The following is a 22,726-nucleotide window of genomic DNA, read 5'->3' as shown; positions in this document are numbered from 1 at the left end:
CACCCGGGGGCGGGGCTCCGCGGCCGCTGAAGCCCCGGGGGCGGGCCCTGCGCGACCGTTGCCCCCGCAGCCGCCGCGGAGCTCGGTGCGCGTGGTTCCCTCCTCGCCGTGCGCAGGCGCCTTTTGCTCAGTTGCTGCCCCAGCGGCGCCCGTTACAACTGCGGGGCCGGACTGGGCTGGGCGCTCCTCGGCTTCCGTTACTCTCCGTGGGCTCCCGCTCTCTGGCTGCGAGATGGCGTGTGCACAGCAGTCCGTGATAGTCTGGTTTGGGAGGGGTGGGAGAAAGCCGAGCTTTACGGTGTGCCTTAAGAAAGTTGACCCACGGTGTGTTTAAAAAAAAAAAAAAAGGTTTACCTTGTGGGGAAGCCCCCAAATTTTGTGTTGATTCTCAAATAACGGTATGGTGCTCTGAATTTCAAGGGGTTTTGTTTTGTTTTGTTTGAGGAATTTCAGGAAGGCTTAAAGGGGCTTTTGAGTTATTTGAAATTGTTAGTGCTGCTTGAAAATGCTGTTGCCACAGTTGCAAGTTGAGCTGTATTTTAATTCAAGGAATTTAAAACCCAGGAGCAGAGCAGTATGTATGAAATTATTTTTGGACAGAAGTCTACAGTTTATCTTACCTAAAAGAATACAGTAACTGTGGTAAGTATAATGTGTTCAGACACCTGAGTAAGCTATCATGAGTCAGTTTTTCATGCATAATTCTACCTCTTTATAGAATAAGATTCATTTTTAAATTTACCAGTGCTTTTGTTTGCCTCTTCTTGAGGACCTTTTCTTTCAGGTTATCTGGGGAGGAGGCAAAATATTAAAAACTGGAAGACCTGAATAATATTACCTGAATGCTGTTACTTCTAAATTGCTGCTTTAACACTTCAGGCAGTAATTTTGCATTAAGCTAGTTTAGGTGCTATTATTTCCTTAAATAATCTTTTTTCCCTATTGGTTCTTGGCCTCCTGGTACTTTCTACATTTTCAAGCCAGCACTCATGTTTGTATCACAGAGTTGTCTTTAGGCAGTCCCCCCCCCCCCTTTTTTTAGTGCAACTAGGGTTTTTTTTTGCTTAGAAACAAAAAAAAAAATTGGTGTTAATAATGTTGTGAATGTTTATGCAGCTTCATGGTAAGCTAGATAAGGGAACCAATCTCACTGGAAAAAAATACTGCTTAGATAGCTGTATTAGCAAAAAGAGGGGCAGCAAAATTAGCAAAAGGGAGGGCTATGTTAGCAAAACTGAGGTTCAGTATTCAAGTGGCCATGAAGAAGTAACTTACGCTGCAATTACCTCTTTTTATCTAGCCTGCATTTTATAGAGCTTCTTCTCACATTAAACTCACATCTACAGAATCAGGTCAGTAATTAGGCCAACGTGCAAGTTTCTTAAGTTGCAGAACAATTCCAAATCAATTATGCCTAACCGTGAAATACAGCTTTAATATAATAATTAAAAAAAATGCTTAAAAAAAGCAGGCTTATCACAAAAAGAATGCAGAGGTTTACACTAAAATCTTCTGGCCACTCCTTACATTGGTGTTATGCAGACTGGTGATTTATCTTTACAGCTTCAGAAAATAAAAGTAGGTTAAATAAGTCAGTGTGTCCTGTCCACCACTTTAACTTGCACCTAAGTAAAGCTAAAGTTTTACTTAGTTCTGTCATTATTTGTTTTTGGGATGTTGTTTTATTTTTTGCTTTTTTTCCCCCTCACTGAGCTCACTCATCCATCCCTTTGTGTTAGCTCATATGCTTTAGTTACCGCAAAGTAAAAATGTACCATTTAAAAAAAAAAGTTGATAATGGTAAGACTTGCATGCTTCACAGTCTACCATGTTGCAGGAGTAGTGACTAATAAAACTTAAATTCAGTTGGCCTCCTTACCACTACTGAAGTTTTCTACCTGTTTCTCAACCATTGTTCCAACCATCCTCTTTCTCCTGGGTTTATTAACAGTGACTGATGGCCTTCAGCAGGGAGGTAACCAAGTTAGCTTTAGATCCAATACCTCTGGGATGCAGTATTAGTACCAAACTTTGAATGGTCTAGGTTATTTTGTGTTCTCATTTTCATTTCTCTTGAATGAGAGAAATTACCTTCCTTGCTGCAGTAAATGTATAATATCGTATGTGATATTGTATTTCAGATACCTGTGTTCTGAGGTGCATCATACAGTGCAGGTGTGTTCCAGAAGTTCCTCAAAACCCGGTGGATCCCAAAGTATCCCCCAGAAACACATACAATTTTAGTTGCAAGCTGAGATGACAATTCCCAGCCATGCTCAATCTTTCTCCTTTTGCCTTCTTCACAGCTGTTACTTTTCATGCAGGTCTTTGTCCTTTACTCTGGGTGTTGCCCATAAAATTCCTGAACTATAAAGTGCCAGGTGATAGGCACAAAGCAGAGGAAGGACTATGACTATGGAGAGAAAGAGAGGGGCATCCCTCTTCCTATGGAGTGCTGGAAAGTTGTTTTGCTAATTATAGGATTTACAAAGATAATCTGCTCCTTGATGCCCATCCTCACCTGAGAGCAGTTTGAAGACTCCCAATAAGAACAGGAAGCAGAATGCTCCCTTGCTATGGACTTACATAATTACATATAAGGATTGTAGTTATAAAGCTGGCAGGTAATTTTTATAGTTTTCATGGTGATTATTTTTCCTCATTGGCATTTTTCTTTTTTTTAAGAATTATTTCAAGATAATTGTAACCTCTAATAATTTAATACAATTATGAGTTGACATTGTCTTTTTAAGGTTTAAAATAATTCTGTAATACACAAGTGCCGTCTACTGTGTCAAGTTGTTGTGCACTGTGATGGCAAAGATAAATGGTGCATCAGAAAATATTTTCCAAGCATTATGCTTCACTGGGCTGTTACTTCAGCAGCTGTGAAGTTTTTTTCACAGGTACTGAGTTAAAGCAATATATGTGCAAGAAATGTTAGCTTCTATAAATTTCATTTTCTAACATGAGAATTTGCTATGAATGAGATTTTTTTTTCCCTCAAGCTCTAAACAATAGTAATATTTTAATACCCAGCAATCCAAACAAATTGTTTATATGGAGGAACACTTCAAGATTGTACTGAAAGTTAATGCAGGTTGCATGGTCATAGTAGGAAATGACATAATTAAAGTATGCATAGAATTCAAGGACACAGACAAATTTAGTACCCCTTGTGCATTTATGTTGCAATGCAGGCATAAATTACACTGATCCCATGGTATTTCATAATAACTGAAGTAACATCATGTGCACAAGAGGGCAATTTTAATATACTAGTCCTACTGAAATTCTGTCCTATCTAATGTGAGGACTTGACTTTAACTTTAATACAACTTTAATGTGGAGGTTTAAATGTCTTTTCCTTTTTTAAAAGACAACTCAACCCCCCAAACTTTATTTTATTATATTGTCGCATATTGGCTGCAGCTGTGTTATCGGGGCACAGATGTTTAGATTGCAGGAGGGGCCTCTGACCCTTGGGCTGTTGGGATGGGGGAACAGAAGTAGGCGATGATGCAGCTTGGGCACTAGAGGGAAATGTGACATACGCTTTGCCAGTGTGAAGCTGGTTATTCATTCACTTACATTCAGTAGAAGAATGTAGTTTTACATATATGTAGATTCAGTTAAAGGTTATAGACCCTTATGCCCCCGGCATCTTTCCAGCCTTTGAGAGCTTCTGTCTTTTCCTGCCACATTAAAACAGTTGTGAAAATAGATGTTAAGACTGTAAGTCACTTGTGGAGTATTGCTGGTTTGGAAGAACTTTGTTGTTAAAGTCCCTTTGAAGTCTATTCACCAACAGAAGCAAGGATGTAGAAAAGAAAAGGATAGTGATTTCATACATACTGATTGAAATGCAAGGATGATTCTGAGTATGTTTGATGTCACTTTTAGCCTAAAGGGACATAATTGAGAGACAGCAGGAAAATGTATTTTAAAATGGTAGAATCTGTTATTTGAAGAAAGCCCCCTGAGGAGAGTTCCAAAAATGATTCTGCTCCAAAGATGACCTATTGAAGATGACCCTTAAATGTTTTTAATGGGAAAGCTTGGGTTTAAGTATATTCTTTTTGTATTACTTGATCTGGTATAAAATATCTATATTGTATTGTTTCCATAGACTTAAGGATTAAAGCAGTTTAAAAGAAATCTAAATTTCATTAAGTCACCCATAAGTGGGAAAAAGTAAGTTTTACTAGGTGTTTTGAGTATCAGAACACGTGTATGATAAATTGAGAGAAAGTTCAGGAAGACTTTTCATGTTTGTGCTACCACTCAACAAATACAACAAGGAAGACAAAAAATAGTTAAGCCCCATGCATTGTTGTTCAGTCTATTAACTTTGTCATAGGACTGCATATAAACTGATACTAAAAAGTGTCTAGGTAATACTAGATTTGTTTTCGGCCGGTACTCTTTCAGCTAGGAGGTGGCTGCAGCCCTTTTTAAAATGCATTATAGTCTACTGGCCTACCGTTTGTCAACTAGACTAAAAGCTGAGAAACAAACGCTCCAGCTTCAGGAAATGTAAGATCTTGGAACACTGGAAGGCTTTTGCATACTATATGCAAGAAGGAAACATCATCAGATTCATCAATTTTATGTCACAGGTTTCTTGTGTTTGCAAAAAGGTAGTGATATGGGAGGAGGTGATTACTTGTGATTTTTGTATTAGTGAAGTGCATATAATATATGCCATAATTCAATGCACAGTAAAAAGGCCAATGAGGCTGTTATCAAACCAAGGCACGCATGACAAATTACCTAGTATTCAATTATTACTAGTTTAAAAAGACTTCCAGTTGTGCTAATGAGGTAGCTCAAATTCTGTTAAAACAGATAAAATTTAGTAAATGGTCTGTATTCGCTAAAATAAGTGGTAGCCTTAAGTAGATGGTTATGGAATACTTTATATTTGAAATGTCTATTATATTTTTATTTCATTGTTCTAGTTCCAAATACGTTATTTCCAACATTAATCCTTTTTACGCATGGGATTTTCAACTTGTTGAATTGTGTTAATTATAACTATTGTGTTCCGCCAAAACACTGGTTGGATACTTTTTTCAGGAAACAGACAATTTAGATATTACATGCAAACCAAGTGCGGTTTTCTAAGTAGAAATTAGTAGTAATTAGAATTGTGTTTTAAAATTATGTGGAGTGGATTGGGTTAACACGTCAAAAGCTTTTCTTTCTTAAAGAATTGTTTTTGTGGTTTTGTTGATTCATGGAAACTGGCAACAAATTTACATTCAGAGTCTAATGCCTTCAAATGACTTAATACAGAAGTCATTGATTCTTTAAATGTGCTGAGAAAGCAAGGAAATGTAATAGGGAGTTGCTTAAGCATGGTAAAGAAATACAGAAATCTAAAAATAGTTTTTAATGTTGGAAGGTGAGCTTGAAGCTGATAGATGTATGAGATTTTTCCTTGTTTTGTATGTAGATTGTATTTCTATTGAAGGATAAATAAGAAACCTTAAAGTGCATCAAGGGAAGCATGTGGAAAGGAAAACTGCATAATTTAAAAGTTATACTGTAAGCCAAATAATGATCTAAATTAGAAGCTGACAGTGACAGTTACTCTGCCAGAGAACTTGTCTTAAAATCATTAGAGTTTGTTTAAAAATGGGTGTTATCCAAAAAGATTTTTTTTGTGTTTAATTAGCTGCTTTTGTGCAAAAGATATGTATCTTTCTAATGACTTCAGGAATTAAATTCCGAAGTATTTCTCCCTAATTACCCAAACGGCACAGTAAAAATGTCTCATATAGTAATATGCAATTGTAACATGCAGTGAGTTGCATGTAAACCTATATGAGTGTTATCTTCAATGCCAGATTATAACTGTTTAACAGTTTGTTTAATATATATGCATTATTTGAATCTGTGAGAACACTTGTCACCATTGATTATTTTCTGGTGTTGGGATTCATCTGACTAATGAAATTTCCTGGGATTTAATATGATGTTTTGTAGCAGTGACATCACTACCTGGCTGCACACCCATATGCAATTCTAAATTTAAAGAACTTCTTTCTCTCTCTTTTTTTTTCTTTTAATGTTTTAATGAATAGTCAATATCAGTAATGGCTGTTGTGTTGCCAGGACCATGGGTATGTTGGTAAATAGTTTTTTTATTTGTGTGCTTGCATCTAGCTTTTCTAATAATAAGTAAAGCAGTTGTTTTCTAAATTGATGTGTGATAATGATGTCGGTTTGCTATTGTATGCCATTTTTTTAAGGTATTGTATATTTTAAAATTACATGTGTTGGAATCAAGTTACTGTAGCAAGGTTTTTAGCAAGGTCTGTGGTAAGGCGTGCTTAAAATCAGGAGTTTTTATGTGCCTTACTAGGTTTATGAAGTTTAGAACAAGTTTGGAAGAATTTAGGACAATGCAGCAAAGGTTAGTCTAAATTTATTCATGCTTCAGCAGATGCCATAGAATGGCATTGGTAGAATATCTCCATTTAGTACAATTAAACAATAGCATCATCTAGTATAATGTGGATATTAACTGTAAGACTGAATCAGTGAAAATGAAAAGGGGGTCACTGCACTTCATAGAAGTGTTATTTGGAAATACAAAGCTTGATGAAGTATCCACTTATTTATGTTTTGCAAAGCAACCCTATACCTAAAGAAACTAATAAGGGGAATAGAGTAGGAAATGGAATAAGCAGGAACAAGAGAAATTAAAATAAAAAAAACCCTAGAAAAATGACTTCTTGATATCTGAGATCACTTGTTCAATTTTAGAAAAATTGAAGCTTTTCTTGAAGTCCAAATTTTGTGAAATCAAATTCTATCTTAATAAATTTATGAATAAAAGGTGGCAGGAAGGCTATTTGGGTGTTGAGACACTTGGTACTTGGACATAGCAAAATTTATATTAGCAGGTATTTTATAAGTTCATGTTTTAAACCAGAGTATACTAAAACTGGAAAGTGAGATTTTGAACCATTAAAACTGGAGATTTTGACTCAGCTCTCCAAATGGAAATATATATATGCATTAGATTTAACTAGAAAATGTAGAAATGCATCTGTTTTCACCTCCAATTGTGATTGATTAGTATACTTCAGGAATCCAAAAAGCTGTTAGAAACATTCACAAAATACCCAACCTTTTTCTTTTGTATGTAGATTGACAAACATCATGTGAGACAGAAACACGAGGAAGCGAATGAAACGTGTTCAGATCTTAAAGGAGAGGTAAGGTAGTGTAATAATCCAGAGCATAACAGTGAGGCTGGTTGATGATATGCAGATGGAGACTGAAGACAAGCATGTTTTTTATTCTGAACTGAGGAATAAAACTTGATAGCTCTGAAACAGGAAGGGATGTGTAGGTGTTACTTTGAGGCTTTGGGGAATTAGTGGGCTTGAGTGAAAAATTACCAGATGTGCATATTACAGAAAAAATGGATATGTATTTCAACAAAACAGAAGGCTGAAGTGTTTGAAATGGGTCTTACTTCTTTATTAATCAGAATTTATAGCTTGAAGCCACTTGGATTTATGCTTCAATGGGTATGCTTAAATCAGCTTCAGGAGTGCTTGTGAGTTACCCTGCTTGAGTACATGGTTCAGTTTTGGTGTGTTTCCCTCTCTTCTCCAGTTTGGACATATGCACCAGAAGGGAACCGTCATGGGTTGCAGCCATGTGCTTGTTCTGGGCATTCAGGACTGAGCCCCCATTGCATGCTCCAGTGTACAGCTGCTGTGCAGTCTTAACTTAGGCACTTAAATAGCAACTCCGTGCAGATAAAAGCCTTAGAAGTATTACTGTGTGAAATTTCATATTGCCTCACATCTTTTTCCTCCAGCTTACCTTCCATTTGGATTGCTAGATGCAGGCCTGTTGCATTATGGAATGTCTTTAGATAGGTATGTGGTAGTTCTGCTTTCTACCATTTTGCCAGAAGCTGCACTGGAGTATGGCACTGCTGCGTCTCACTGGATTTGTTTGTAGCCTCATACACAGGCAGCCAGGGTGGAACAGATCTTCTTTAGATGATTCTTCTTCAGCTATACAAATTTCCAAGCAACACCAGTAGCTTCAAAGTGCTCTTTCTTGGTCATATCTGCCAGTGGTATTACATGCCTGGATTGTTACTTAGGTAAGTCGTACTGATGGCCTCATCTTTGGCTGTATTTTCCATCCTGCACACTGCCTGAGTATACAAGGAGCAGTGGCTGGAGGTAAAAGTCAGTGAGGCAAACATAGGAAGACCAAGATTGGATGTAGAGCTTCAGGAGGAGGAAGGCAGTCTTAATGTAATCCCCTGAGTACACAGTGATGGATTTAGGAAAGCCAAAGCTCAGCTGGAGTTGAAACTAAAGAGGGATGTGAAGAGCAACAAGAATTTCTTAAAGTACCTTGGCAGCAAAAGGAAGGCTATGGAAAGTGTGGGCCCACCACTCAGTGGGGCCGGGGACCTACTGATAAAGGACGTGGAAGAGGTTAGGTACTTCATGCTTTTGTCTGTTTTCAATTATAAGGTTTGTGCTTCAACCTCCCAGTTCCCTGAGTTGACTAGCACAGTTTGAGGGATGAAACATTGTTCCCAGTAGAGGAAGATACAGTTAGAGAGCACTTAAACCAATTGAATATATACAAGTCCATGGGACCAGACAAGATATATCAAGAGGGCACTGAGGGAGCTGGCTGATACCATTGCAAGGCTGCACTCTATCATTTTTGAAATATCATGGTGATCCAGGGACATTCCTGATGACTAGAAAAAAGCAAATGCCACACCCAACTTCACAAGAGCAAAAAGGAGGATCTGGGGTATTATGGACTGGTGAGCCTCACCTCAGTTCCTGGCAAGGTTGTAGAGCAAATCCTCCTCAAAGCCATTTCGAAATGCATGAAGGACAAGACAGTGACTGAGAACAGCCATCATGGATTTAACAAGGGCAAATCATACCTGACTAACTTGATTGCTTTCTATGATGAGATGAGTGGCTGTATAGATCAGGGGAAAACAGTGGATGATGTATACCTTGACTTCAGCAAGGCCTATGACATGGTCTCCTATAGTTTGTTTTTATATATATGTACACACATATTTATATATATATACACACATATATAAATAGCCAAATTAGTGAGACATGGATTGGCTAGGTGGATGATAATTACATGGAAAATTGGCTGGATTACCAGGCTAGCTGTAGGATGATTGTTAATCCTTATGTCCACCTGTCCATCTGACAATGAGTTTCCAGTGGCATCTCTCAAGGATTGATACTGTGAAAGTACTGTTTAACATCTGTATTAATGACCTGGATGATGGGATAAAGTGTGCTCTCTGCACATTTGCAGACAATATCAAATTTGGAAGAGCAGTTGATCTGCTGGCAGGCAGGACTGCTATTCATAAGAACCTCAACAGGCTGGAAAAATGGGCTGATAGGAACCTCATGAAGTTCAGTAAAGCCAAGTGCATCAAGGCTGGAATAACCTCATGCAACAGTATATGCTGAGGGCTGACTGGCTAAGGTCAAGGGAAGTGATTTTTCCTTTCTGTGTAGCACTTGTGAGACCACATCTGGAGTACTGTGTCCAGTTTTGGTCTCCCCAAAAGGAGAGACAAGAAAGATATTGTCAGCTAGAGTGAGACCAGTGCAGGGCTGAGATGATTCAGGGACTGGAGTACATAGTGTGTGAGGAGAGGCTGAGAGAACTGGATTCTTTCAGCCTTAATAAGAGGACGCTAAGGGAAGATCTTACATAACTAGTAGTAGAGTATAGAGAAGGTAGAGCCAAACAGTTCTCAGAGGTCCACTGTGATAGGATGAGAGGCAACAGGCGCAAACTGGAACATGGGAAATTCCAACTAGATACAAGGAAAAAAGTTTTTTACCAAGAAGTTGGTCAAACAGTTTGCCCAAAGAGGTTGTGGAATCTTTGGAGATATTTGAAACTTGACTGAACTAGTTCATGAGCAACCTGGTCTAACTGGATGCCCTTTAAGCAGGGTTGAATTAGATGACTTTTGGAGGTACCTTACAATATACATAATTCATTCATTCTGTGAATGGAGATATGTGCCAGACTTCCCCTTGCTTCTTATAATAGCAGATGAACATGCAAGTCCCCTTGACCATGGAGAAGAGGTATGCAATGGTTTTCAGAAAGCTGGTGACATTAAGCTTCCATTAACCTGACTGACTGGCAGAAGAGCAGAGTGCAGAAGACAACAATCAGTTAGATAGGTTATATCAGCGATAAGGATGGTGTTTGTCACATGCCACCTCTGTATGATAGACATGCAAAAGATCCTAGATGGCTTTACATGCGTGAGCTTCCAAACAGTCCCATGTGATATGCATTCTAGTGAGTTGCAGCCAAGCCCATCAGCAAGATGATCTTTTGTGGTGCCAGGCTCCAGGCCATGGGTTGCTTTGCTGCCCCCAACATTGGCTGGTTTAAGAGGGTGTGTAATGCCAGTGTTTTGCAGTTCAACTCATGCTGAAGATAAGATGCAGCTTGGGTGAGAGCTATAGTACCTTTTCTGCTCACCAAACTTGCTTTTTCTTCTCTTGCACTGTGAGAAAGATTATTTCACTGACAACCTGACTTATCACCAGGGAGTCTTTAGTTATTGCTTCAGTAGCTGCTGCACATTGCAGAATGCATGTTTGGACGTGTCTTCCTTTCAGACAACCACAAGGCTCAAGCTTCTGATCAGACCAGCTGGGTCCTGTCTGTTTATGAGAACTGAATAGAGCAGAGTATAGCATGTTGTATCCCTTCTTGTTCCATTTGGTTTAACCAGTTGTGGCAGGGCTCATGTTGTGAGGGAGGCTTTGGTTAAATTATTAAATATGTATAACCTATTATGGTGCACTCAGTGTCAGTTTTACTAACTCATAGTTATTCTTTCTGCTGCTGGTGGGAAGAGAAAATGCAAATAACCTAACTCCCCATCCTTCATAAGCTTACCTGTCTGCACTTACTGAAGCAGGACTAGGGAAAAATACATATGAATATACCAAATATGATTAAGCAGTAAAAGCATGTAGAAATGTAACAAAAATCTAAAGTGCTTAAAATCAATAAACAGAACTGCCAAGTACAAAGTACAAGAAGAGAAACGATAACTAATGTAATTATAGAAACAAGTAAGAAAAAATATGCTGCTATTATTGGACAGCCAAAGAACCTAAAGGTGCCTAAACATCTGCAACTACAAGTGGAAGAAGGGAGTGTGTAGTTGCAAAAATGACAAGGGGAGGACAGTGGCCCAGCTGATCTCCTTCTGGGTCCTATACTATGATTTGCGGCTCAACAAGTTCTCTCTGTATAGAGGCAAAGGAGGGGCAGTATGTGGTAGCCAGAGAGATGGAGAAGGGAACAGTCAGGAAAACACATGGAGTGGAGTAGGGACAGTCTCCAGCTGCACATCTTGGTGCACGTTGCATGTTATATCTGTGGCTTTAGTTCTTTCTGCCAAATTCTTGATGAAGGTCAGAGTCTGCTCCATCATAGACTTTAAGTGCATAGCACATGCCTGTGCTATATGCATTTGTTTAGCAACATTACAATACCATTCTCCCAGCTCCACACTACCCGTGCTTACTACTCATCCTCTAAATAGGATCCTTAACTCAGCATCTCATGACAGATCCAGAGGTGGCTCAGGCACTGAATTAGAAATGTCCATTGTTCAGGGCTGAACTAGACAGGCAATGATACTTTTTAGTAGAGTTATAAGAACTTGGAGAACCTGGTTCCACTCTTCCCTTGGGTTAGTTTCCAGAGGGACAGAAGTAAGGTGAGGACAGGTGTTTGTGACCAGCAGTACCAACTGCTTCAGTTTCAGGACTGTTACAGAGAAGACTGGGTCACAGGAGAGGTAGAAAGCCTTACAAACTATATTTTTGCCACTTCATCCACAAGCCTAAATGCTGACTGTTACATCATGCATCATTGCTATCTCAGAACAGGGAAAGGACCTCTTTGCCTGGAGAAGGGAAGACTGCATATATACTTTTTTTTGCTGTTGCAGCACTGGATGCTTGGACAGGAAAAGTTTTCCAGCATGTCAGTTGGCAAACCCACAAGTAGATAATGAGACTTGCACAGCTGATGCACACAAAGATGAAAAGGAGTACTGTGGAACTTCAGATATACAGACATTTTATAATCAAATACATTGTTCTGTTTGCATGCATGCATCAAATACAAAAGAGCTGCCACCATAAATGAGACAGCTAGACAGTAATCTGATTCAAGGAGTGAGCAGTATAGTAGTTTCTTGTCAAGTGCTGCTTGCGAAGTGATGTATTTAATTAGTGGGACCCATCCCACTGATGAGGCATGTTAGTATAGTGGATTACTCTGGGGCAGAAAGTCCAAGCTGCAGCTGTTCCCCCCTACATCTTTTTTGTTTTGTTTAAAATTCCCCTTCTCCTGCAGGAAGGCCACATACATGCCTAGCTGGAATTAGATCAGCATGCTTTAAGATTTCTTAGAGGGGCACTAGTTAGGCAAGAAATTTTATGCTGATCTCAGCATTATGACTTTTTCTTTCAGTAGGGCAGACTTCTGAATCACTTAACAACCCATGTATTTTACAGTGGTGAGAATTTAGGAGTGAAAGGTACCATGTTCTCCTTCTCCACTTCTTGCTCTCATTTACAGAAGAGAACCTACTGGGGTCTGTGCTGTGGAATACTTAAATTTGACAACAGAGAAAACAGAAACACAAAAATACCCCTAGTTTTCTTTGCTCTTCTGTAAATTAAAACAAATTTTTGAGAAGACACTACTCAGACTCCTTGTAGCATTCTCTCATATCATAAAATTGTCCGTTATTTGTTTTTATCATTTTGCACACTTCTAATCATAGGGCTGCTGTGTGTGGACATAACATATCCAGAATCTCTATCCAGAGCCAGTGTGTTTTCCAGTGGTGTTTAGCATACAGGTACTATGGAGACTGGTCCAAGCTGTGAGGAGAGCTGATAGGGCCTCACAGTGGACAAGATATGCAGCACATTAAAAGTCATCATAATCCTTGAGCACTGTAGAAAAGAAAGCAAAAGTCAAGTGGCTCTCTTCTCTCAAAGTTAGGATGGATATCTGGGCAAAACAGCTTTTGCAGATAAAGTGGCAGGAATTGCACAGGAATTGCGCTCTGATGATTTCTGCCCAATTGAAAACTGGCACAGTCAATTTTTTGGACAGATAAGTTCTGAACCACCTCATTGCAGTTGGCTGCTACAATAATGATTTAGGTCTAGGAGCTCTTCATCTGGTTTTACTTTAGTGTAGTATAGTATAAGGCTACCACCTACACAGCACAATATCTTTGATGTAGACAAAGCATTAAATGTATGCTAAGTAATCACAAGTGGCCTGTTAGAGACCCAAACACCTGATTTGCTTTGTGCACTACTCAAATTTTTTACACTAAGTCTTAACCTTCAGAAATTAAGTTTGCTGGCTTTTTTCACCCTAATTTAAGAGAACCCATCACTAACTAGACTTTTCTTTGAAGAAGAAAGCTTACTGGTGATATAAACAGCTTGTGCTGGCACCTAAAGAACAGGGTGAATTTTCTAGCTGTTGTTAGAAAAGTGTCCTGTGTGCTTGCTACAACAGGTTCCTTCAACAAATGGTCCTTATTCATCCCCTCTGTTTCAAAGAGGAGTTTTTTCCTTATTTCTGCATGCAATCATGAAACTTATGTCTTTATCAAAAGCATGTGAACATTTGCACATAGGCACATTTTACTGTTACATGCTAGTTTTAGGTCTAGCCCTTCCAAAGTTAGCCACACTTAATTTTGGTATTTTAAATAAAAAGTTTTGGATAAAGTTTTTCACATCTGTTTACTTAGAACATTTGGTGTTCTAGTCTCTTAAACTCTTGACAACCCATCATCATTTATGTGATATCATACCACCATCCACTTCGGTTGTCAAATTTAAGCATTCAGATTCACAGCACAGACCCCAGTAGGTTCTCTTCTGTAAATGAGCACAAAAAGTGGAGAAGATAACAGATGCTCAAGCAAAGATATGTAGTGATAGAGGGGCAGAGTTTGTAGCACTCTTAAGTTTAGTGCCTACAGCTGGAGGACTGTTCTACTAGTTACACACCTTTCAACTTGTATCTTCATTCCTTTTGCTCCTCTCAATCCTACCCTGTCTATGTAAGTATACACCATCAGTTTTCCATTTTGCTTCCCCTGAAGCTTTCAACCAGCCTCCTTTCTGCTCATGCTTTTCTTCCCACCCTCCCCTTTCACCTCCCATTCAACTTCTTTTGCCCACAGTGTGTTAGCTCTTGTTTCTTCCATCTCTAGGTCACTGAGGTATTAGGTGCCACAGAGGGGAGAACCTTTCTCCTCAAGTTTTGCTGTCCAGAGAGCAGCCTGTGTACCTGATAGCATCTGACAAATATTTCTAATGGTAGCGATGCTAGCTTAGGCAGCAGAGGTTTAACCAGAATTGGTTCCAGTGTGGTTCACCCTGCTGTCACAGAAACAGTTGAACTGGCACAACTGACAGGACACTGTAGGAAGAAGAGGAGCAGAGGAGGTAACCTGAACCAATTTCATGGGTTAAGAACACTGCAGTGTGAAAGGATCTGTTTCAACCAGGCTGGCCCCTGCAACTGGACCTTGCTCAGAGCAGCTTGTTCAGAACAGGTAGAAGTTTCAGCAAATTTTGCTGGACAACTGACAATGCTGAATATATGGATATTTAACAGGTTGCAACTTGTCCATGTTTTCCACTGGGTTAGCAAAAGTGATCCATGCCACCAAGACAGCCTCCTTGACAACTGTCAAAACTCTTTCTAAAGTTTGGAGATGGCAGAATAACAGCAAAGTGACAAGTGTTACAAGAAAGATAACACTTCCCTTTACCATTTCATTCTTGGAAATGGCTAAACCATTTTACTGAATAACTTTACTCTTCTTCCCAAAAGTAAAGCTTTTGTGCTATATAGTTGTATTAGGGCAGTCAATAGTAGAATGCATTTCTCAGTAAAGTTTCCTCAGAGGCCCAACTTTTAAGTTACAGTACAAGCATCAAGCTTTGCAATGCTGAAGCAAGGCAGGGAAGCCACAAGAGCATTTGTCTTGTATTTGGCAATATCCCAGCTGTAGTCAGTTTAGAAATACTTTCTGTGGCTTAACTGTTTAACTGACTAAGCAGTGTTTGAAACTGAGCTTATGATAGCATAAAGGGGTATGTTTCAGTGCTCTAGTTTTTGAAAATATTGGAGATCAAGCATGTCTTTGGAAAACAGAGGGGTCTATCACCTTTGCTGATTGCCTTTAGGGATAGCAATGAAGGAAGTTGATGCAAAACAGTATTACATTCACAAGTGGAACTTTATCAGCTCATGATTCTTATCCAATGATCAAAAAGCCTGTAGCACTTGCTGATTCAAGCACATAAAAAGCTGGTGATCATGTGATTAGTATCAGTCTGGCATGATCATTTAATTGATATTCAGACTTGGACTGCTTGTAGTCCTTTTGAAGAGAAAAGTAAAGTTAATGAGAGCTAAAGCTCTAATATAATTGTGTTCAGGTATTGACGTGTCTAGACTATGCTTGGCAACCACTGCTATCCCAAGCTCTTTAAAAATGGCACGTCAACATCTCTTAACCTCTTGCTGTAGAATTTACTTCATCCTTTATTGAAACACTAATGCCTTTGAAATGAAATACCTAGCATTATGCTGGCAGTACAGAAGAAAATTAAAGTATTTCTGCACCATTAAGTCAGACGGCATCCAGATAGGTACAGAGCCAGAACACAGCATATTAAAGATTTAGTGTTATGGGCACTCCTCCCACATCTTCTGTGCATACTTATTTTGAATCTTTTTTAGTTGCAAAAGATTTTTATAAATAACACATTGCTATGACAGCTTGTTTTGCAGATAGTTATTTTTTTCAATAGCTAGAATGCCAAATTTCTATTTGAATCATCTTACGTTACTTTAATATTTGGTCAGCCAGCCAGCTAGTTTTACCATACATCTTGCACTTTGAAGATTTGACAGATGTTTTTTCTGTTACAGCTGTTTTAAGACTCAAATGGCAGCTTTAGAGCATCAGGCTTCCTACATTAGCATAACACTATCTGCAAACTGCATTAATTTAAAATTTTATATGCCATTATCTGAGAATCGGTAAAAAGAAACCAAACCCGATATAACACTAAACTCTCCAAGTGTGACAAAGTATTCCCATAATGAGGCAAAAGAGGGGGTATTTCTATTTAACAAACAGTGGAACGGATACTTCATTCAGTTTAACTGATATTTCCCTCAATTAGATAACCACTTCATAAACTATGGTAAAGAGAAAAGGCAGCTTCTCAATTCCATTTAAATTATTGGCTTCTATTATTATTGAAAATATTTTTAATAAGTGTTCTCTGTTTGGATCAGTTAAAACTGTAGTCTACCTTGGCTTCAGTAAGGCTTTTGACATTGTCTCCCATAACACCCTCATAGACAAGCTGATGCACTATAGACTAGATGAACAGACAGTGAGGTGGACTGAAAACTAGTTGAGGGGCAGAGCTCAGAGGCTTGTGATCAGTGGTGCAAAGTCTAGTTGGAGGCCTGTAGCTAGCAGTATCCCCCAGGGGTCAGTCTTGCTCTGCATTCAATCTTGTTCAATTTAGTCATCAATGACTAAGGGACAGAGTGCACCCTCAGCAAGGGCTACCAAGTTGACCATGAGCCAGCATTGCACCCTCACAGCCACGAAGATTAACAGCATCCTGGGCTGCATTAGGCAGAGCACTGCCAGCAGGTCAAGAGGGGTGATCCTTCCCCTCTACTCAGCCCTGGTGAGGCCACACCTGGAGTGCAAGAGAGATAAGGAGCTACTGGAGCAAGTCAAGCAAAGGGCTACTATGATGACCAAGGGACTGGAGCATCTCTCCTATAAGGAGAGAAGGTTGTGGGGTGGGGGGGATTTTATCAATGCATATAAATATCTGGAGGGAGGGTATAAAGACAACAGTGCCAGACTCTTTGCAGTGGTTCCCAGTGACAGGATAAGAGAGAGGCAAAAGACACAAATTGAAACATGGGAAGTTCCATCTTTATAAAAGAAAAAGTTGTTTTACTATGAAGGTGACGGAGCACTGAAGGAGGTTGCCCAGAGAGGTTGTGGAGTCTGCATCCTTGGAGATATTCAAAATCCATCTAGACACAATCCTGGGCAACCTGACATAGATGACTGGAGATGAGAAAAGCTCATTGACCTTTGCTAAGCTTCACTGGGAGGAGAAAAGAAAAGGAAATAAAAAAAGGGGGGGGGGGGAGAACAAAAGCAAAGTTACTTGCATCCTACAGGAAGCTTCTCATTCATGACCAGTAACTTAATTCCTGACCATATCTGACTTCAAGATTAGACTTTAGCCTAAGTTCAAATCACTAGAGAGCAGTTTTAAGAACAGTAGAAACACTTGAGTAACATTATTTGCACCAAGACAAGCTTCATGTCTTGGTCAAGCTTCAAGCTTACCTACATTAGTCATAGGACAAGCATTATTTCTTTTTATTCCATTTTCAAATAATACAAAGGTGAGAGGAGAAAGAGTTGCTAGTAAAAACACCAAAAAACAAACAAAAAACTTTACTAAAAGATGCTTCTGCAGGGAAATAGGCACTGCAAGTTTTCTTCAATGACCATTTTTACAAAAAAGATCAAAGCCACTAGAGACATTTTAGACCATCTGAATTCCTCTACTGTAAAAAGTCTTCTAGGATACCTAACAAGTTAACAGAATAGCATCTTGCATGCAATAACTTAAAGCCTTATAGTTGTGGCATTTTAGATGAAAAACATGAAGCAAAGTATAGTTGATTATGCTTAATGATATCATTTTGGAAATACTTTTAAAATGGTATAATCTTCCAGTACTGTCATCTGGAGCAACTGATGGGAGAAACTCTTTTGACAAGTGGTATGAAAAGAACTAGGTTTGAACAGGAAAAGTTGTTCAAACTACAAGGACAGCCTTCTTCCATTAGAAAAAACAATAGTATGTGTATCAACATTCAAAAGGCCTATCATGTCCTTACAGAGCATAACTAACATTGGTGCCTTTTTAAGACATTCATTCTTGACACACACATGCTGCCCCCATCAGCCATCCTTCAAAAAGGCTTACTGTAACAGATCAGAGCTCTGCTATCACTGTAAGTGTTATAGCAGGAAAATATCGTCAGCCCATTGGTCAGGTCAGTTTAAGACAACAGAAGGACAAACGGCAGTTCCTTTCTTGTTTTTGCTCAAATTTAATCATTCATTTGATCATTTGGCTCAAAATGATCATTTGATCAGTGATAATTTGCTTGTTGAGTTCCATTTCCATGTCCAAATAGCATCCGTGAGGCTAACAGAGAAAGCCTATAGAGTCACGCCTCTCTTCCTTTGCTTAAGGATTTCACAGAATCACACAATGATAGAGGTTGGCAGGGACGTCTGGAGACCATCTAGACAAATACCCCTACTCCAAACAGGGTTCAACCATAGCAAATTGCCCAAGACTGTATCTTGTCAGGTTTTGAATATCTTCAAGGATGGAGACTTCACAACCTCTCTGGGCAACCTGTTCCAGAGTTTGACCACCTTCACAGTACAAAAACTTTTTCTTATGTTTAAATGGAATTTCTTGTGTTTCAGTTTGTGCCCATTGCCTCTTGTCTGTTCACTGGGCAACACTGAGAAGAGTCGCTCAGTCTTCTTTACACATACCCAATGGGTAGGAGTAAACAGTTGTGGCAAATTACACTTAGGGGAAGTGTTTAATGCTTTTTGGGGGGGATGGAAGGGAGACAGGGGAAAGGAAGGGGCTGAAGGGGGAAAGGTGTCTTTTATCCAATCCATTGCTGAACCAAGGAGATCATGGCAGGTCTAAGCACTTCACTTACTTACTATTCTGCTGACTGCCAAAGATGGTGAAAACACAATTAGTGAACACTTATCTTCCAAACTGACAGTCACTACCAGATCCCAAATTTGTGGACCTCCATTCTTGTCCTTTGATTTGCCAGTCACTCTATATTTGCTTAATATCATTTAACTGGACTAGCTTTGCCATATTTTTTTTAAATGGGTAAAATTAATAAGCAATAGTAGTCAAATGAAATATACATACTTAGGAAATAATAAGTTTTAAGAGATTAAATTACTGTTGAAATGCAGACATAAGCAAAGGCTGAGGGTAACACTTCAGAAGTTTAAACTCTTTATTTAAATGCTCTATATTTAAACTTGCTCTTAAAGAAAATTTCTTTAAATAAACTTTAAGTTCTGAGCCAAACTAACTAGTATCTGGTAGAGAATCATGAGGAGCATTACAAGGTAAATACAAAGCCTCTGCATCCTCAAAGTAAAGCCAAAATAGAAGTGTTACTTCCCTTACTAATTATAAGCCACAACAACTGCTTTTACACCTCTACACAAAATGGTCTCTGGAATGCTTTGTCTAGGTCTAAAGGTTCAACTAAGTTTTTCTTGAAAGACGGAATAAGGAAAGGAAGTTTAAGATGCAATACAATTATTGTTTAGGAATTACCCAGCAAACTTTTTATGCTAATCCCTTGAAGTTGTCCTTTTGCTAACTTTCTTTTGCTAATCTGTAATACAAATTCAGAACTGGATACCTCATCATCTTCTTTTCCCCTAGTTAATCCATATCCATGTTATCATTATGAACTTCCTTTTCCCCCCATCAAGTTTTTTTTTTTTTTCCCTCCTAAAGTTTTTCAGTGCTGATATAGAGGAATAGGATGAAAAGAATGAGAAGTTATCTGCCATGTTGTTGCAGACTTTTCAAGTTGACAAGGGAGATTAACCAACATACACCTTTTTGCTTTCCTTCATGTTGTTCTTTCATGCTTGACAGGTACCAAACACCTGCATAGCTACTTAATAGTATCTCCAAATTCTCTCCACTTACCACTATTTTACAGCTTGATATTGGCTTATGCAGTAATGTACTGAGATTGTAACTTCTAGATAGAGTAGGATTCAGCTCCAGATTGTGCAGCCACATGGGTGGGCATTGAATAACAAGCAGGGCTACTTCAGATGCCCAGATGGCACTGGGCATAGGGAAGAATTGCACTGTTTTAGAATAGCAGTTCTTTCAGAGTGCTTAAAATGACTCCAGAGACCTGTGTTTAGGCAACCAAATGCCACCCTTAGACAATTAGCTGTAAAAGCCTCTATGGCAGTTCAGTTCAAACCAGACACTTAGTGGCAGGGCAGCTGAATCACTCTCCTGGCTCTGAGAACTGCAGTGGAAATTGAGGTACCTAGTGTCATAGCTTGGAGTGAACTACACACGTACTGTCTTACTAGTGTACAAGTATCTGTAACCACTTCTGCTACATGTTGCAGTTATATTTTAAGTTCTAAAACAGTCAAGTTTTTCCTGCATGTGCTCTTCTACCTTTCAATCTAAGTGATATATGCTAAAGTAAAGGAGACAAAGTCTTTCCACTAAAAACACTGTTTTTAGAACTATGGAAGCAGACAGGAAAGGACTGTGTATGTTCTTCTACAAAAAAAGTCATAAGTCAGCTTCCTAAAATGTCAAGTCAAGTGAATTGTATGCAACTGAAATGTTACTCGAAAAAGAGACTGGGTAATGGACTGCAATAGTGTCACCCAAAATGCCCTTAGTGCCTCTAAAGGGAGTGCATTGCAACCAAAACTACATTTTAAGTTCACAATTGTTAAGTTCTATAGTCACTGTTCCTTTGCTCATTTTAAAGGTAAAAGAGTGGAATAGGAGGGGGAAGAGGAGAATAAAAGAGAGCAGGACAATTTACAAGTGACACACTAAACCAAAAATTTCATTTATATCTCAGAATTGATGCTTTAATACCACAGACTTTGGCCACAGCCTATTCGAGTGTATGATATAGATACCTTACCTTTGTGTGCATTTTCCATATGAAGTCCTCATAAGCCTTCTATGCATACTCTCAAAGCCTTGCACCTTAGGACTTTTTACTAGGAGTGGGTCTTCAAATATATGACAAATCGGCTGTAAGGCATAATGCTTCTGAAGATTCCTGCCTAAGGCTTTAATTAAAACTTTAAATTTAAACTGTTGTCCTAGTTTTCAGCACCTGTACATCTACAAATATGACCGAAGTCCTGTTATGTGTACAGCTGGAACCTTGTCTACATACCAAGGTGCTTCCCTATAAGCAAGCACAGGGGTAAGAACAAACTTCATGGGCTCAACTAGGTAAGAGTTTTGATAAGTTACTTCGGTGAAAAATTTAGTCTAAAATTTCATTTTGTACATCACTTGAAGCCTGCTCACCAGTTAAAAAGTTAAAGGAGCACATTAATGATCCTTCACTGGAGATAGCAACAGCCATATTGCACAGATATTTTCCAGTGTGCTGATACTGGGTGAGATCTCAAAGTAGAAAGCAGAGCAGGAGATCATAATGGAGACAATTCCATAATTGCACCTCTTGCAGCATCTGTCCTTTAGTGATTGCTTAGCCTAGTCCTTGACACACTGGAAGGTGGAAGAGGAGAAAGGGAGAGGAGGGCTAAGCTTTAGATATCTGTGCTAGGTGTGTTTTGTTAAAAGAAGGTCTAGTTCATATGGTGGTGGTGGGGGAACACCACGAATGACTATCTCATTGGAAATTGTATTGCTACAGAGAAGTACATGTTCCAGGGTATTTTTTTTAATTCAAAATACTGTTTTGTTTTGTTTTTTAAGTAGTGGTTTTTAGATGATGGCCGTCAATGAATTAGATTGTTTTATTGATCAGAAAGCATACTGAGGCCCGATACACTAGGTTTAACCTTCCCAACACCTAGAGCTTCAACGTGGCCAGTGACTACAGATGTACCTTCCCATTTTTAAAAGTAGTGCTCCCCAGAAAGCGAGCCCTAGAGCTTCCTACCAAAATAATAATTTCAGTAACTCCCAGCTTTAGGCATTAAACCTGTGCCTCATCAATGTATCCTTTGGCAGGTCCTAAGTCAAGAATCTAATAGTTCTAAATGGATAGTTTTGGGGGTTTCCCCCTAGAGTACATAGCACAAAAGACTACAGAATAGCTGCCAGCACAACAGTGAAAATGAGCTCTCCATTTCTCCAAAACATCAGCCAAATAGCTGCTTCAGGAGATCTGCTTTGCCTTCAGGAGGAGACTAGCTTAGGCCTAACTGAAGATGTTTTGTACCTGCAGGTATCCAGGTTGTCATAGGAAAAGGGAAAGCAGTAAATTAAAGCTTCTTTTTGTAAAACTGAAATTGTCAAAGATGAGTTTTTTGGGTTTTTTTTAAATGCATAGTTACCAGAAGCTTTAGGGAAACTATTCACACCAAGTTTAGAAGCCTTTGAGCTAAATGCTCTGATTCTCTAAAGGTTCTTTACACTATCAACTACAGACAAAATAGGAAAGTAGGGGAGTCTTTGCTTTTTAAAAACCTATCTTTAGACAAAATGAATGCCTCCATTTACCAGAAAGTCTATGCATAAAGTAGATTAGAATAACTGAACTAATGGGAATAAATGCAATCTGAAAAGAAGCTTTATTTTAATATAGTACTACAGGTTGTTGACTAGCTTGAAGGCAAGTCACTCTTCCTAAACTCTTTATTTGTCACAATCTTCAGGTTTGTTTATAATTTGATTTCAAAATGAAAAGGATGTATTTAATACTT

General features: G+C 38.9%; 1 long non-coding RNA gene across 1 annotated transcript; it reads left to right on the top strand.

Annotated features, from left to right (window-relative positions):
* Positions 1-602: 602 nt before the first annotated feature.
* Positions 603-21,269, top strand: LOC106488636 (uncharacterized). Its single transcript, XR_001293258.2, has 3 exons — positions 603-642; positions 7,161-7,229; positions 21,150-21,269. It is a non-coding gene; the product is annotated as an uncharacterized lncRNA (long non-coding RNA).
* The last annotated feature ends 1,457 nt before the right edge of the window (positions 21,270-22,726 follow it).

Source organism: Apteryx mantelli, chromosome 1 (assembly GCF_036417845.1).
Source record: "Apteryx mantelli isolate bAptMan1 chromosome 1, bAptMan1.hap1, whole genome shotgun sequence".
Classification (NCBI taxonomy): domain Eukaryota; kingdom Metazoa; phylum Chordata; class Aves; order Apterygiformes; family Apterygidae; genus Apteryx; species Apteryx mantelli.
Note: the sequence above shows the minus strand (reverse complement) of the source record. Positions and strands in the feature narration are given on the sequence as shown.